Raw genomic sequence first — 16,668 nt, 5'->3', positions numbered from 1 at the left:
GCATGGGTGTGTGTGTTGCTCTTAGCATAAGTTAGTTTAAGTAGTGTATAAGTCTAGGGACCGATGACCTCTGCAGTTTGATACCTTAAGAACTCACACACACACACAAATTGCATTTGCAAATCTTATGGTGAAAATGTATGTTACATAGTCGATTTCAGTACTCCGCTGGAGCACTTATATTTTTTCGTAGGCAAAATACATTTCAAAATCAGGAAAGGGGAGAGGTGTACGCTGTAGATGACAATAATGTTAATAGAACATTAGTTAATGAGGGAAAGTGATACCACAAAAATTCCCTATTAAAAAATGGGGTGGACGGGCGTATTTTAGAATATCTCTTTGTGGACAACTGTTATACATACAAATTCATGACTCTGAGTGAGTAATGGCTATTGTCTGTATGCAAACTGCGCTTCATTATGGGGGGGAGGGGGTGTACGTCATAGAAAGTAGTAGTTTTTTTATAGAATATCTGTTAATGGCGGGGTGCAGTACCAAACAGCAATACTCTACCAAAAAGAAAGTGAGCTAATTGCTGTACATAACGCAACCTGCAGGATATTCCACTAAAAAAAGGGAGCCTAGCGTAGACACCAGCATAGACGACATAGGTATTATACACAGGTAAGCTCTATATTAAAGCCGAGGAAACTAATTATTCTCAACCTGGCTCTTTGTCAAACTTACATACCATGCGCTGAAATTCCGTATCGAGGCGGAAAGCAGCTGAATTGCATTTTAAGGGCTGCTGATTCATCAGGGAAAACAACATTGTCACTGGAGGTCTGCACAAGAAAGATGTGATTCAGCAGCTTGCTATTACGTGTACTCACTACACGGATGCTTCACCAGTGGCAGCATCAAGGCCTGTTGGACTTTATACCGCGACTGGAATTGACGTATAAGGGTATGATGTCATCCATATCAGCTTCTCCAACCACCATGCGCCATCCATTAAAGTAAAATGCATACCTGGTCCAAAGATAATTTGTAGAGGATACTCGATATAAACAACAATATGCTCCAAATGGCATAGGTAAAGTTAGAAGCCGGTGCATGTTACCAATCGTGACGTGGTCGGCTGGTGGGGAAAACCTAGAGTAATCTGGGAAAAAGAAAATAAATTAAAAAAATGTAACTTTCAGGCTAAATAACGACACGTGAAAGAACATCGCATAATACTACTTCCTAACTAACGAACAGCAACCGTCATCATCTCAAATGCAGGTACAGTGTGCTAACCATAGCTCCATATCGCATGGTGAGATCACATGCAGTGGAAGAATGAACGCAGCCAAAAAGGGAGTGGGGGAATGTATGTTATCTAAACGAAATTACACTCGACCTAGTTGATTTGTACTAAAATTGAAAGGTGTTTTGATTTTCAATCTTACAATCAAAAAGTGATATGGACTGTTCATAGTCAATAAGGTCATCGACAGATTTAAACTATCGATACATCGACAGTACTATCAGCTATCGCCCATCTCTACTTCAGTCGAGACCAACTACTGCACACTGCTTGAACACAGTTATTGTTTTCATACTCAGTTCAGTTCTTACTCGCAGTTGGATTTAATGTAAGTGAGAAAATGTCTTTTTAAGAAAAATCTCTCCTGCGTGATTTTATGAACCAAATACTACTTTTATGAAGGCCTACTGCAAGCAAAATGAAAATTAAATCCTGGCTACATCCTTGGTAGGAGCCAACAATGAAGAGGGCAATTATGACGGGAAACACAGCCAATCCAACACTGAGACAGTTCGGAATTTAGGTAATCACGAACGTCCGAACTAAAGTGTGGTGGAACAGCGTCTGGTTGCAAAATGAAGTTTACACTATCTTGCTCAGTATGTGGCATAAGTCATTTCTGCTGCATGTTCAGGTATGTGAAAAAAGGCACTGTTTGTTCCGCAAAGAATAATGATCCATTACCTTTCGAAGGGGACGTGACTCAAAGGGCCTTAACTTTACGTGGATCACGAATGAGTTCCAGAATCTCGTGCAAATTTTCTACGCTCCGAACAGGCACGTGAGATGATACACCTTTCCAGATACATCAAACGTAGCTTCGCCACTGAAAACCAGCTTCTGTGAAAAACCGTCTTCCTCTAGAAGCCACTGCCAAGTGATTATAAAAGCCAGAACGAAGAGGATCGTCCCGAGCAGTCAGTGCATGTAACAACTGCAGCCAGTATGGTTTTACACAAGACGTCGTTGGCGTAGAGTGCGCCAGACAGTTGACTGCAGTATCTGTATTTATCAGATCTCATGTGTCGTCGATTTCTTCGGGCTCCGGACGTATGACTCCCGCACACGCTTCACCCTCTTTGTTGACGGTCCCAGTCAGCCTGTTTTCTTCGCCACACTAAGGCAGTCTCACAGGGTATGTTGTTACCACCCACGGATTGTTTTGTCTATTGAAGCTTTAACCCGATATTTGGTATGAAATCGTCGCTGGACCGCCGCAGCTGGTTCACATTTAGCGAAGTCGAGGACACAAAACTCACTCATTGCTCCGTTATACACCATGTTCCGACACGCCTGCCACCTAGTGGTGAGCCCTGGAACAACACAACGCCACGTATTACGAATCAAAGCTTTAAAGAGGCGCTCTGTGCACCGATATCTTTCATATTCCTGTGTGTCTTGTAGTTTAGCGCAATGATCTTCTGAAACCTCGGAGGTACTTATGAATAACCGTATGCGTTCCTCAAGAATTCATGGCATGACTGCAATTCGCCGCATAAGAAGAAGCAATATGTTGGTTGACTCTTCTAGTACGTTCTCGAACATTAACTGTAAATTATAGCGTGATGCAGAACGCCCCACTTGCAGCGTCTGCTATTTGAGATGGCTGAGCATCTCCGTGACGCTTTCTCTGTTACTGAATGACTGTATGAGTCCTGTCTGGGTCTGATTCCATACTGGCGAGAAGTATTCAAGTATTGGTTGAACGAGTGTTTTGTAAGCTGCTCCCGCTGCTGATGGACTACGTTTCCTGAGGATTCTTCCAGTGAATCTCAGTCTGGCATCTGCCTTACTCTCGATTTATTTTATGTGGTCGTTTCACTTCAGTTCGCTCCATACGCATAATCGTACATATTATATGGAAGTAACTGCTTCCAATGATTGTTCTGCAATTTTTTAATCATACAATTAAAGGTCTTTCTGTTAGTGTATTCGCAATAAGTTACATTTGTTTATGCTGAGCGACAATTGCCACTCCCTGCACTAAGAGTTGATCCTCTGCAGGTCTTCCTGTATTTTGCTACAATTTTCTAGCGTCCCGACTCCTCTGTATACGACAGCATCATCGGCGAAAAGCTCCATGGAACTTTGGATGGTATCTACTAGGTCGTTCATTCAGGGTGAACATAAACTGCCGCAGTTGGCGATCGGCATGCGATTCATCATCCCATATCTATACAAATGTGTGTCTAACAAAACCCATTGCCGTCAATAGGTTTAAGACACATGCAATTTAAAAATGAGACTCTGTAAATGCTGTAACTGCGTGCAGCGTGGCCAAAAACAGGTAGCATGAAGTCTGCGCCTTCGTAGAGCTGTCCCGTCAGCTTAGTGAGACGAGGAAATAATGTGGGGAACGAATATGCAGACTCACCGATGATTGAGTCGCATTCGCTCCAAACATTTTCCTTTCAGCTGAAGCATCAAACTGTATCCTTTTTACACCTCCACAATTCAGTGTATTTCTATCTGTTACTATTACTTTTATCTAAACATTAAGACGTAACATGAACTTTTTACAGAGATAAACGACCACTTCTGTTTCTTCCATGATACAAATAAAACCAACAAAAAATAATAGCTGTTACAGTAACATGGTCTGCATCCAATGAGGTACAGAAAACAATAGGTGGGCTACACTAGGTTACGCATTATGCTACGCACAAAAATTCCATTCTATACGTTTGACGTCCAGGTTTATCTTCACGGAGCCGGTACATACACGCACGAGCGATGTTCACTTTGGGGAACATGTTCAAGGCCACCATATTTTATTCGCAAACACTTCGCCTCTCGGTAGATCATACTTTGCTGGACTCTATGCAACACATCTGCAGCCACAAATGCTGAAGCATTATCCAAGCAAGAGAATACGTCGTGTACATCCACGGGTAGCACGCTATGCACTTGTTCCTTGAAGTGTACCACAAATAAAAATCTAGCGAATTAAGGAGGAGGAGGAACGACCCATCGACAACGAGGTCATTAGAGAAGGAGCACAAGCTCGGATTAGGGAACAAAATCGGCCGTGCTCTTTCACAGGAACCATCCCTGCATTTGCCTGAAGCGATTTAAGGAAATCACGGAAAACCTAAATAAGGATGACTTAAGGTTCGAGGAATGTGAAGACCAGTACAACGGACTTCTACTACTAGTCCATTTCCTTAGAAACCCTTGATGTACATAGTTATATACAGTCATTCCAAAATGCGGCGGTGCACATTTATTCTACTCCATGTAGAAATGTCGAAGCACTGATAGCTCGCTTTCATGTTGCTCTTCTAACTGTGAATATCGATTAATGTAAGCTGATTACAGGAGATAGGCATAAAAGTATTAGAAAGCTAGCTTCGTGATCACTAAAAGCAAAATACAAAAGGAAGAAATGAACGTGCTGAATGCACAGGTAACGTCCATCACCCCCTACTGCGTACGCTGAACAGATCTGAAACGTGCTCTAGAGGAGACCACCAGGGAACATTACAAATTAATACATCACATCCTAACACGTTGTCAAAAAGATAAAACTGCCTAATAAGAATATTAATTTAAAAGTGTATTAAATTAAAATTGAACAATAACCTTATGGCAGACACTTTTGACTTAATGATAAGCAATGCTGCGCTATCGTTTAGCAAAATGAAACTTAATGATCTTAGTATGTCACCATACCAGTTGTGTTAATACAAAAATTAGGTCATGTGCATTTGGTATTTGCAAATCGGATTTAAATTTGATTAACCTGACTTTAAGGAAATTAGTAAATAAACAAGTGTGCAACTGAGCTATTAGGAAGTAAAATGATCAAATTAATCTAAAATGAGAAGAAATAATTCTTAAAGGCATAAGCAGATACATGTCCTCAGTAAAATATGAGTTTAAGGCATCACAAGAGAAACAGAAATTATTCATGTTCATGAACAAAGTAAATAGTACAAGATGCTGATATAATGCCCTATAAATAGACCTTTAAGTAAAAAAAAATTGAAATCATATACCAATAACATTAGATATGTAGTGTAGATGTGTTACATATTTGTGTGTGTACATCAGTCTTACTGGAATGAAGCAGCGCGGGTTTAGCCGAGCGGTCTAGGGGGCTGCAATCATTGACTGTGCGGCTGGTCCCGGCGGAGGTTCGAGTCCTTCCTCGGGCATGGGTGTGTGTGTTTGTCCTTAGAATAATTTGGTTTAAGTAGTGTGTAAGCTTAGGGACTGATGAAATTAGCAGTTAAGTCCCATAAGATTTCACACACATTTGAACATTTTTGAACTGGAATGAAATTACGTTAGATTAAATAATTTGATGAGGACAAGCACTCAAGTATAATATTTTTAAAAGTGTCTTTTACACTTGTACATATACTCCCATTTAAACAAGATAATATGAAACAAGAATAGTCAAATAATATTTAAGTAGAACTAAGAGACATCAATTGCCTAAAAAAAACTGTGAAAGGGTCAACATTGTCTATACAAAGGGAAAGCTCTTTACAAATAATGTAGCCTAGATCTGAATTCATGAATTCCCTAAGTATCTTCTCGGCGTTACTAAGAGGTCAAAGTATTGCAAAATTGTTAATACATAAAAGAGACATCATTAAATGTTAAGGGGAACGAAGATGGCAAAAGAAATTTTCGACAGGGAGGCTAAATTATTTTGGCAACTGTTTTGTGGACAGAGGACACACACACACACACACACACACACACACACACACACACACACACACACACACACAAGTTTGCATATGATGATTTAATCTCATAGTTATTGGTTATGGGGGTACGGACTCAACAAAGTACACTTATTTGTTGCTCGTGCTAGATAAGAAAGTTTCGTTTGAAAATATTTTGTTTTGTTTGATTTTTTGAACTCTTACTTCCTTGGGTGGTTGGTTGGTTGTAATTTTGTGCATTTCCAACAGTGAGAGCTGTCAAATATACATCTACATGACACTACGGAAGCCACTGTACGGTATGTGGCGGAGGGTTCCCTGTACCACTACTGCCTGCAACAATACAATGTGAATTTGGCCATGTTTTGTTATCTTTCTAAATAATGGTGCAAACTGATTAAATCCTCAACTTTACTATTAATCTCTTTCATTAAACATAGTGGTTCAAAATGGTTCAAATGGCTCTAAGCACTATGGGACTTAACATATGAGATCATCAGTCCACTAGACTTAGAACTACTTAAAGCTAACTAACCTAAGGACATCACACACATCCATGCCCGAGGCAGGATTCGAACCTGCGAACGTAGCAGCAGCGCGGCTCCGCACTGAAGCGCCTAGAACCTCTCGGCCACCGCGATCGGCTAAACAAAGTGGTCCCTGTGCAGTTATGATCTGCCTAATATTGCTGTTCGTGAAAGGGCCCCTGAGCGTTGATAATTTTCGTAGTAAACTGACCCTGAAATTAATAATATATCATATTTCATAATAAAATTGCTTGGAAACACGGTGCTTGCTTCTCTCTGTGCGCCAACTGCAAATTTCTAACTACAATTACTGAGAGCTCAGAGCAGTGCTCCAGACAACAAGTAAACTATTTTATACACATCATTGAGTGGGACACTCGTTAAATACAAGTGAGTAGGATCGAGGTCGTGGACAATGTTCTTAAGTGAAATATTTATTTAACAAACTGTTTTCAAATTATCTGATATGTAAGTGGAGTTCTAAAAGAAACGAGTCGGAGGCATAATTACAGAAACCAGTAACTGTATGTTAGAAGTATTGACCCTGACTGTTGAGACACTTGTCCCACTGTGACACAAGGCAGTGAATGGCTGTCTCATAAAATTCCCGGGGGCTGCTGTGTTAACCAGTTCTGCACGTACAGCTGGACGTCGTCGGCCGAGGTAAATCGGAAAGGTTATGCTGACGTTCTTCTTTGACCAAGGCCCCCTTCTGATTCACTTCCTACAGCACGGGACAACAGTGAATGCCCAGCGTTACTCGCAAACCTTGACCAACCTTCGCCAAGCGATCAAATCAAAACGACCAGACAATTTCAGCCGTGGGGTCATTCCGCTCCACGTCAATGCAAAGCCTGATACAGTTAACACAGTCGTGGCACTCCTACAGAAATTCGAATGGGAGGTTCTCGGCCACCCTCCATACAGTCCAGACGTCTCTCCCTGTGATTACGCCATTTTTGGACCCCTTAAAAAGGCTTTGAGGGGCAAACGATTCACCTCGGACGACGACGTAAAGCTGTATGTGTGGAGCTGGTTAACATCGCAGGACAGGGAATTTCGTGAGACAGTCATTCACCGCCTTGTGTCAGTGGGACAAGTGTCTCAACAGCCAGGGTCAGTACTTACAGCATACAGGTACTGGTTTCTGTAATTGTGCCTCCGACTCGTGTATTTTTAAACGCCCCTTATATTATTAGGTGTGTGAAATTCATGTTACAACATTCATTAACATTGACAAACGGCAACATTGAAATCAAACTCTTACTCTCATAAATGTTATACTATTAATAAAAATGAAAATTACCTTTCCGTGAAAATTACTCAATCTTTAAGGAATAATCTTCAATTCCCTGATATGAACGTCTCATTCAAAAATGGTCCCAAACCACGCCCGACTGCAGTGCAACAAACAAAAAATATTACCTTCATTCCTCTTCATCTGCTTTTCTAGTCTCATTACATTTCATTTCATTCTAAATCACTAATCGAATCTTTCTCCTCTGTTTTACAATATTCAAATACAAATAATTTTACTTAAACACAGATGCACTTAACTTTACGTCTACATTGCCACGAGTCCTCTGTTCGGCGTCCGTCTCACTACTCCTCTAAAGATAGACCTCCCGAGCTCCTCGCAGCCAAGCAGCGATGATAAAACAACCACATCTTCCAGCATCACAGCTACTGTGACCAAAGACTGTGCAAGAATAATGAACGATTCAAAACTGTTGCCTAAATTCCAGAAATACAAGTAACAAACTCCCAGTAGATCTATTTTACTATGTCACAGCATCTACGGCCAGTATTTTGCAGGTTAGTTTTTGCATATGGCAAAGATTGTACTGAAAAATTCGTCTATAGAGTATTACACAAAAGTGGTAGTAAGATGGGAAGTACTACAATATAGATTAAAGAAACACAGAAAGATTACAGAATATACAATATACACTTGTGACATGAATATGTGCACTGTAAAGAAATCGTCAAAGACTTTTTTGTTTTGTAAGTAGTTATGCTCGGACTCATATAAATTAATTTGCAAAAATCTTTGTACATTGCATGTTCATGTGCACTCCTAGTAAAGTTAGAAAAGTTGCTTACAATGCTGCTCAAATGCACTCAGAATATGTTACATTTAGTTTGAAAGAAGACCGCACAAGTTAAAGAAAATTGCCAATTACATTAGTGTGCATTAGTTATGAAGTCATCAACTGTGGTAAAAAATGACATTCATGGCGTTATTATTCCTGTATTTATTTTGCACAAAATCTCATGAGATTAACTACGATTACATTGTCTTTTAGTCGTAACAAATGTGTCGAAGCAATGTCTTTTCGTGGTACTCGTAAACGAAGCTGTTGACGTAAGTGTACACAGTTCACTACTTGTGACATATTGAAGTGTCTTTTAGCGCTTATAACGATTTAATAACTCATTAAGTGAAAATGTTGTATCATGACTGTTTACGAGGAGGCTAAGAGCAGACTCAGTGGATGCAGCATACGTTCATAATAAATCCAGTGACAGAGCCAGACCACTCACTACCACGTCATTTTCACCAAATGTCTGTGAAGTCATCTAAAATCATGATAATCGATGTGACATACCTAGGTAAAGAAAACGTTCATAATATCTTGAACTTTCTCACAGGGCAGAGACTAACTCTACATCGATATTACAATTTATGCAGAAGTGTCGGTAGTGACATCTCAAAGAAAATAATCAAATCAAAATATGTTTTCAGAATGAGATTTGCACTCTGCAGCGGAGTGTGCGCTGATATGAAACTTCCTGGCAGACTAAAACTGTGTGCCGGACCGAGACTCGAACTCTGGCAATTGCTCTACCAACTGAGCTACCTAAGCACGACTCACGCCCCGTCCTTACAGCTTTACTTCTGCCAGTATCGCGTCTCCTACCTCCCAAACTTTACAGAAGCTCTCCTGCGAAACCCTGCAGAACTAGCACTCCTGAAAGAACCGATATTGCGGTGACATGGCTTAGCCACAGCCTGGGGGATGTTTCCAAAATGAGATTTCCACTCTGCAGCGGAGTGTGCGCTGATATGAAACTTCCTGGCAGATTAAAACTGTGTGCCGGGCCGAGGCTCGAACTCGGGATCTTTGCTTTTCGCGGGCAATTGCTCTACCAACGGTTTTTTTTTTTTTTTTTTTTTTTTTTTTTTTTTTTTTTTTTTTTTTTAAATCTCGGTTTGTTCCCTTTAGTTCGTTGCATCTGCTCGAGGCGCACATCGTAAGACATCAATTTAAGTTCATTGTTGGTCGATTAACTCAGTTATGACTTACAGGCGACAGACAAATGTAACAATTTCCCTTTACCTTGTATCCTTATGCACATTTAATCGAGCTAATAAAAAAATGCATTGTGCAGAAATTACGATTGGCCAACTGAGCTGCCGGCCGCAGTGGTCTAGCGGTTCTAGACTCTCAGTCCGTAACCGCGCGACTGCTACGGTCGCAGGTTCGAATCCTGCCTCGGGCATGGATGTGTGTGGTGTCCTTAGGTTAGTTAGGTTTAAGTAGTTCTAAGTTCTAGGGGTCTGATAACCACAGATGTTAAGTCCCATAGTGCTCAGAGCCATTTGAACCAACTGAGCTACCCAAGCACGACTCACGCCCCCTCCTCACAGCTTTACGTCTGCCAGTATCTCGTCTCCTACCTTCCAAACTTTACAGAAGCTCTCGTGCGAATCTGTTTCATACTATGAGAGGAAATAAACATTAAAATATATTAATCATCACATGTTCAATGCATTGTGTATATATCCATAGGCAAACACTGTTATCAGTCTTCTTACTTTTTACATGGGTGTGTCTGAATTACCCGTGTTGTTATGGAGAGTCCAATCGTAATTTCTGCAGAATGCATTTTTTATTAGCTCGATTAAATGTGCATAAGGACACAAGGTAAAGGGAAATTGTTACATTTGTCTGTCGCCTGTAAGTCTCAAAATATAAAGTAAATGAAAATGTGATCACTCACCCTTAACCTATGCATGTGCCAATTACTTATAATTACCCCAAATACTAAATTTAAATGGTATCAAGATGAGTACTACGAACAAGCAAAATAAATATACAGAATGAAAATAATCAAGAAATTATGTCTTTCCGATGAAATCGGTTAACTTTAGCTGAAAAAGAATGAGAAATAGTGGTATCCTGTGAATGGGAGAAAATCAGTTAGCGCAAGCAAATTTACAAACTCATCAAAGCAAGTGCATGGAAATAAGCGTGCTCAATCCTTCACGTTTCTATTTACAGAGAAAAAGATACATACTGTTAAAACAAAATTTTTATCTTCCTCTTTATTCATAGACTTGTATTATCATTTTGATAACACCTTATCACAAACCATTACAAATACTACTGATCAGAGAAACACACCAAACAACAATCAACAAAGTATGCACCAAGGGTTAAATCATCACATAATCCCTAACAATCCCTAATATTAATATTCCATTTCATAAACGATAAATCACAAATATCTGAACAGTAAACATAAAATGTCTGCGATCCTCACTTCTTATTATCTCATCATATCCTCGCTGTAAAAATCCGTAAATCATCGCTTTACATACTTAATCTGTAACAAATCCTTATATTTGATCACTTCATATACGAAAACTGTAGTAAAACTCTCACAGTCTATAAAGAAACCCTGGTTATGGCTCAGTGTTAGTATATCTCAGTGCAAGATGATGAAATTAAATATCTCCTTCGACTATTGGCGGTACATGTTATACCTGAACAAATATATATACGCTACCTGTTTTATCATTACTATGTGGAGTCCATTATTGCATACTACTGTGCCAGAGCCTGTAAGAGAAAATGCATTATGACGCGCAAAATCCGATGTTATTGTTTCTAGTGTTGCTTTTATCTGCTGTGATGTTTTTGTCTTTAAAAAAACCATTACTGCCTTCTTTTACGTAACCTTTTCTTGTAAAATTATGCACTGTAAAGATCTGGATCAGTTGCCTTAGCACAGGACATTTTATGTGCCCTGTAACAAGCATTATGCCTGTTTCATAAAAGTCATGGCGCAGTGAAAATAAACATACGACATGGCTTACTCTTATAGTATTATATGGGGCAAAAGAACTGTTACTGTTATGTATACATACACGTAAATAAAAGAAAACCTGTAGAAAAACTTAATTGCTAACTACGTACAACCTACTGATGTAAAAAGAAAATGAAATATGTGCTACTACAACGTGACCATTAAATATCGGTGCGTTGTTGACATCATTAGGAAAACAAAAAAATCAATTAATTCCTCAATGAACGGGTTTTTGTTGGTTATGTGACGAAAAACTTCTCGAAGCTTTGGTTCTGAGTGTTTCAAGATGTACTACGTTGGGATGTGGAATTCGCCTAATACGAGAGGTTTCGTTATAAAGTAATGCAAATTTCTGACACTTGTTCTTTGCTTTACAAGAGCATTGGTGTGCTGTAACTAAAAACTCTTGGTCCAACTTCGGATTTCTTAGAGTGACTTACTATTTTTGTGACATTTTCCTCTTCTCAGCTGCCTTTTTATATATTAGTAATTGCACTATCAATTTAGTTCACGATGACATAAACACTTTATTTTATCTGGCGGATTTTTATTCTTCAAAACCTAATCTGACGAGAGCAAAGTTGAATCACTAAGAATTGAATTAATGGCGTTCTGAAAACTCAGAATATATCTGTCCCATTCAGTGTGTTGTTTGTAGCAATAAAGTCTACATAGTTTTCCTCTCTCTTTCATTATTCTTTCACAAGGGTTGGAGGAAGCGTGGTACCTGGAAATTAAATTCGGGTTTAATCATTCTGTTGTGAAATGTACGTGTCAAGTTGTACAATGAAATTGTGGTCCATTGTCAAATATAACCTTTCCTACATGTCCAACGTGTGGTAAAAAAAAAAATCTTAGTGAATAGAGTTGAAACACTTTTTAGCTGTAGCTCTGCGAAGTGGCGCAAGGGAAACAAATTTAGATGTCAAATCAACTGCAACAAATATGACGAAAAACCTTTTTTGTTCTTCTGAATAGACTTGTAGAGGTCGACCGTCGCTAAATGACGTAATTTAATGGAGGTAGTTGGGAAAAGTGGAGCCAAATGTGACGTAACGGAAGATTTTACTTTCTGGCAGAGTTTGCATTTCGCCATAAGTGCCTAATTCTCTTTTCCATGATTATGAAATAGGATGTTTGACGAAGTATGAGTAAACACTTACTTGGTCCGTAATGCGCGTAGCCCAGATGTATAACCATATCGATTTGTCGACAAGATCACCAGGAATACAGAGAAGCTACGTGTTACTGTCGGGTTTTAAACGTCTGGAAAGGATGTGATTTCGTACCAAGTAAAGATGCCTGATAGTAGAATTTTCTTTGTTATGCCATCATTGTTTGATATTCTTCCACGTTGGATCCTTATCCTGTTCTTTGGCAATATATTTTAACGCAGAGACACTAAGTTTTCAAACGCAACTTGTTGAATGTGAAGAAGATTGAAGTTTGATCGACGGATTTATGTGAAAGCAATAGTTTGAGAACAAGTTAGAGGTCTTGATAAAGCTTCAGAAACTTCATTTTGTGTGCCTGGGATATGAATGACCGTGAAACTGAATTCTTGTAAATAAGTTTCCATCATACCAAACGATGATTTGAAAATTTCGCAGACATGAGGAACTTAATTGCACGATAGTCTGTATTCACTTTCGTAGGTTCGCCATATAAGAAATAAAGAAAGTTTTGTAAAAGCCCAGACGACTGATAATGTTTCGAGTTCTGTAATGCAATAATTTCTTTCTGCTGGGGAAAGTACACGACTGGCAAAAGCAATACTTTTCGTGCCCATGACTCCTTTTTCTTCTATTTCCTGGTAGAGAAACGTCAAGGGCCGTTTAGAAGCTGTCTGTTGCAGTACAAAAATCTTTGGAAAGATCTGAGTGTGATGGTAGAGGAGCATTCAGCAAAGCGTGTTTAAATTCAGAAATTCAGTTACTGTCCGATCATTCCAGAACCAGTTTTGAGTTTTTACCACTTAGCTGACAAAGTCTTGGTGTATCTAAAGCTGTAAAATGAGTGAAACCCCCTAAAGAAATGATGAGGGCATGGAAACTTCATAGTTGCATTTTAGCTGTGGAAACAGTGATGTCTCGGATAGCTTAAAGTTTGTCTGGGTCAGGTTCAGTTTCGTCACCAGAGATGATCTGACTAAAAACTTAATAGATGATTTTCCAAACTTTGATTTACGTAGATTGACTGTAATACCATGGCGTCAGAAGGTATCCAGTCGTGTATTCAGAGTACTGTTGTGTTTATGCTATGTTGCTTCGCAGTAAGTATGCCTTCGACATAAGTTGTGATGCTTTCTTTTAAATCAGAAGGGAAAAGAATAGTGTACGTGCCACGAACGAAAGCTGCTGATGATATAGTAAGACCAAAAGGTAATTTGCAGAATTGCTATCAATTACTGGAGCATAAGAAGGCAGTGTATTTACGACAATGGGGATGAAGCTCTGTTTACCAGAATCCAGACTTTAAACCGAACGTCGAAAATACTGTTGCTCCATCAAACTTTTGTAGCAATTCATCAAGTATCTGTGGTCTGCCTGTTTCTGTAACTATGTCATTAAGCTGTCGTAAGCCACCGTTTCAGTAATGCTTTCTGCGAGCCTGGTTTCTAATTCTTGTTTCACTTTGTCTCTATAAACAAATGGTAACGAGTAATGGTTTGAAGCAAAAGTCTTACGAGGTTTTGCTTGGAATCCATACACAAATCCTCGTACAGTTCCGGGTACATCATCAAAAACATGTGAAAGTGTTTGTAAAACTTCTTGAAAGTGTTGTCTGTCTTCGTCCGTTGCTGCTTCACAAGTGTCTATGTGGCTTGGCTTGTCTGCGAAACGTTAAAATTAGAGTCTTCACCTGCACTGTCGGTAGCAAAAGACGTGTTAGTGAAAAATGATGAACACCATTGTGTATTCTTTGCGTATAAAAAAGCTCTAATCTGTTAATGCAACTTTCTCGTTACTGTTACGAAGTAGAATATAAGTATCTTTAAAGTCAAATATCGTTCCATGTTATGTCTGGAAATTCATAGCTAGCGTAATTTCCATTGTTAAAAGTGGGACGATTCAAATATTTGCAAAAAAAAGTGTGGCTACGAATTGTAAATTTTAAGTCTGTCTTTCCGTAGCTTTACATCTACTCCTTCTCCAGAAACTGCCTCTCTAACCTTAGTCTTTCGTAATGGTAATATATGGCAAGAATTATTCGTATTGCATTTATTAAATGCTGCATCACTAATCACTATAGCTGGAGATCCAGAATCAATTACTGCGGTGAAATTATGTTGTTTGTTGATAATCGGATGGTTGATATTCTTTTATAGCTGTTCTTTTTCCTGCAATGAAGTGTCTCCTATATCTTCCAAAGTGAGAATAGTTTCTGTAACTACGTTCCTACTGTATGTAAATGACGTATTGCTTTTGATATCTACAGTATGCTGAGCTTCTAGTTATTGCCTGTCAGGAGGATGGAAGCCACTTTCTGGTTCACTTAATACGCAGTATTGTTTCTGTCCATAAGTATCATTTTGCCTGTTATCATTGCAGTTACTGTGTCTGTAATTCCGACTGCGGTTCTGTTGTCTGTTGTACCTTCTGTTGTATGGTACGTGACGAATGCAATGTAACTCATTATTTCGATTAACACAGTTGTTTTCCAATTTATTATTATTGTAATTGTGCTGTGATCCGTAATTTTACAGAGATGAATTTTGATCGCTATTATGTTGGTGCTGAAACTGTTAGGTATTGCCAGCAAAATTTTGGTTGAGTTGCTGACAATACTGCGGCTGACCGTTAAAACTGTTTCGCCTGTTGTAGTTATTCTGATACCGATGACTACTGCCGTATCGTTTGTTGTGTCTGCTGTTAAATGCTCTTTTATAGCCTAGACTCCTACTGCCTATGTGACCTGTGTTGCTTTGAGATAAACTTTTGCTACTGAAAGAATAGCCGAGTTGCTGAATTTCAAGCAACTGAAGTAGCTCGTGGAATGTTTTAATACTTTCTTTTTGTTGATCTGTGAGAAAATAAATACGTAGCGAACTAGGAAGCTTTGAGATACAAAGTTGAATGGCGGCTGACTGACTGTGTGGGTCTGTTAAATCCTGACTTTGTTGCATCATGTACTGAAATAGCTGGGTAATGTCACAAACTGCGAGTTCTCAAAATCGGGTAGGTTGATTAATTGATCTTTGACGGCTCACTGTGTCATTTCCGACCAACAAGCCGCTGAAAATGCGTTCTGAAATTCTTCAACAGAATAGCATTGTTTGGCCACTGGGCGCATTTGTATGGTGGGTTCACCTTCTAAGAAACCCAAATGAACTCTAATTTGTCAGTTACTGGCCAAACTGGAGGTAAAGAAAAGGAGAATTGCTCGATCAAATCTAACGGATGCAAGTAAATACTTCCATTTTTAAAAACTTGGAATTTTCGTAGAGAAATAAAATGCTAATAGTCAGCTCCGTAGTGTCCTGGAGAATTTTGTACATCGTTTCTAATGTAAAATGTTTGCGATTGTTGCTGTTCTGTTTCAAGTCCCGATTCTTCTCATTCTGTCTATCTTTTGTTCATATGTAAATCCTATCTGACTGTCCATGAAAAATATGCGAGGAATCAGAAGTGATTTGTTCATGTGACATGGTCTTCACAATGTTGGCAAAATTACTTTGTTGTCTGTTAATCTCATGTGCGTTGTTGTTGTTCATTGCTTGCTGGTCATGTTGAAAACGCTGTAATGAAAAAAATTCTTCTGTTTGTATAAAAGATGTGGAAAGTGTGTCTACCGAATCTGAGCCTGCGTTGAGTTCTAATTGTTCAACCTCCTCAGAAATGTCTTCTTTTTGTGCTGTTAGAAGTTGCAGTTGTGTCGTAGTGTCATTGTCGACTTCATTAATTTTCGATTCCAAATGACTATCTGTTCCGAAAGCTTGAATATTTCACGTTGTAGTCTTGCGTCTGTACCGCTGGGATCTACTTTATTTATTTTCTTGAGAAGTAAATCTTTCTCTGTGTGTGTTGTTTCTTTAATATGTTTTAACTAATTATCTACTTCAACAACCCGTTGCAAAATTAAAGACTGCAGCTGTGTTTGGTTTTCTGTAAGC

At 39.0% G+C, this 16,668-nt stretch overlaps 1 protein-coding gene across 1 annotated transcript in view; it reads left to right on the top strand.

Annotated features, from left to right (window-relative positions):
- The window catches only part of LOC126267633 (odorant receptor 43a-like), an 81,074-nt gene that overhangs the window by 37,573 nt on the left and 26,833 nt on the right, over positions 1-16,668 (top strand). The window lies entirely within an intron of this gene.

Source organism: Schistocerca gregaria, chromosome 4 (assembly GCF_023897955.1).
Source record: "Schistocerca gregaria isolate iqSchGreg1 chromosome 4, iqSchGreg1.2, whole genome shotgun sequence".
NCBI classification, from domain to species: domain Eukaryota; kingdom Metazoa; phylum Arthropoda; class Insecta; order Orthoptera; family Acrididae; genus Schistocerca; species Schistocerca gregaria.
Note: the sequence above shows the minus strand (reverse complement) of the source record. Positions and strands in the feature narration are given on the sequence as shown.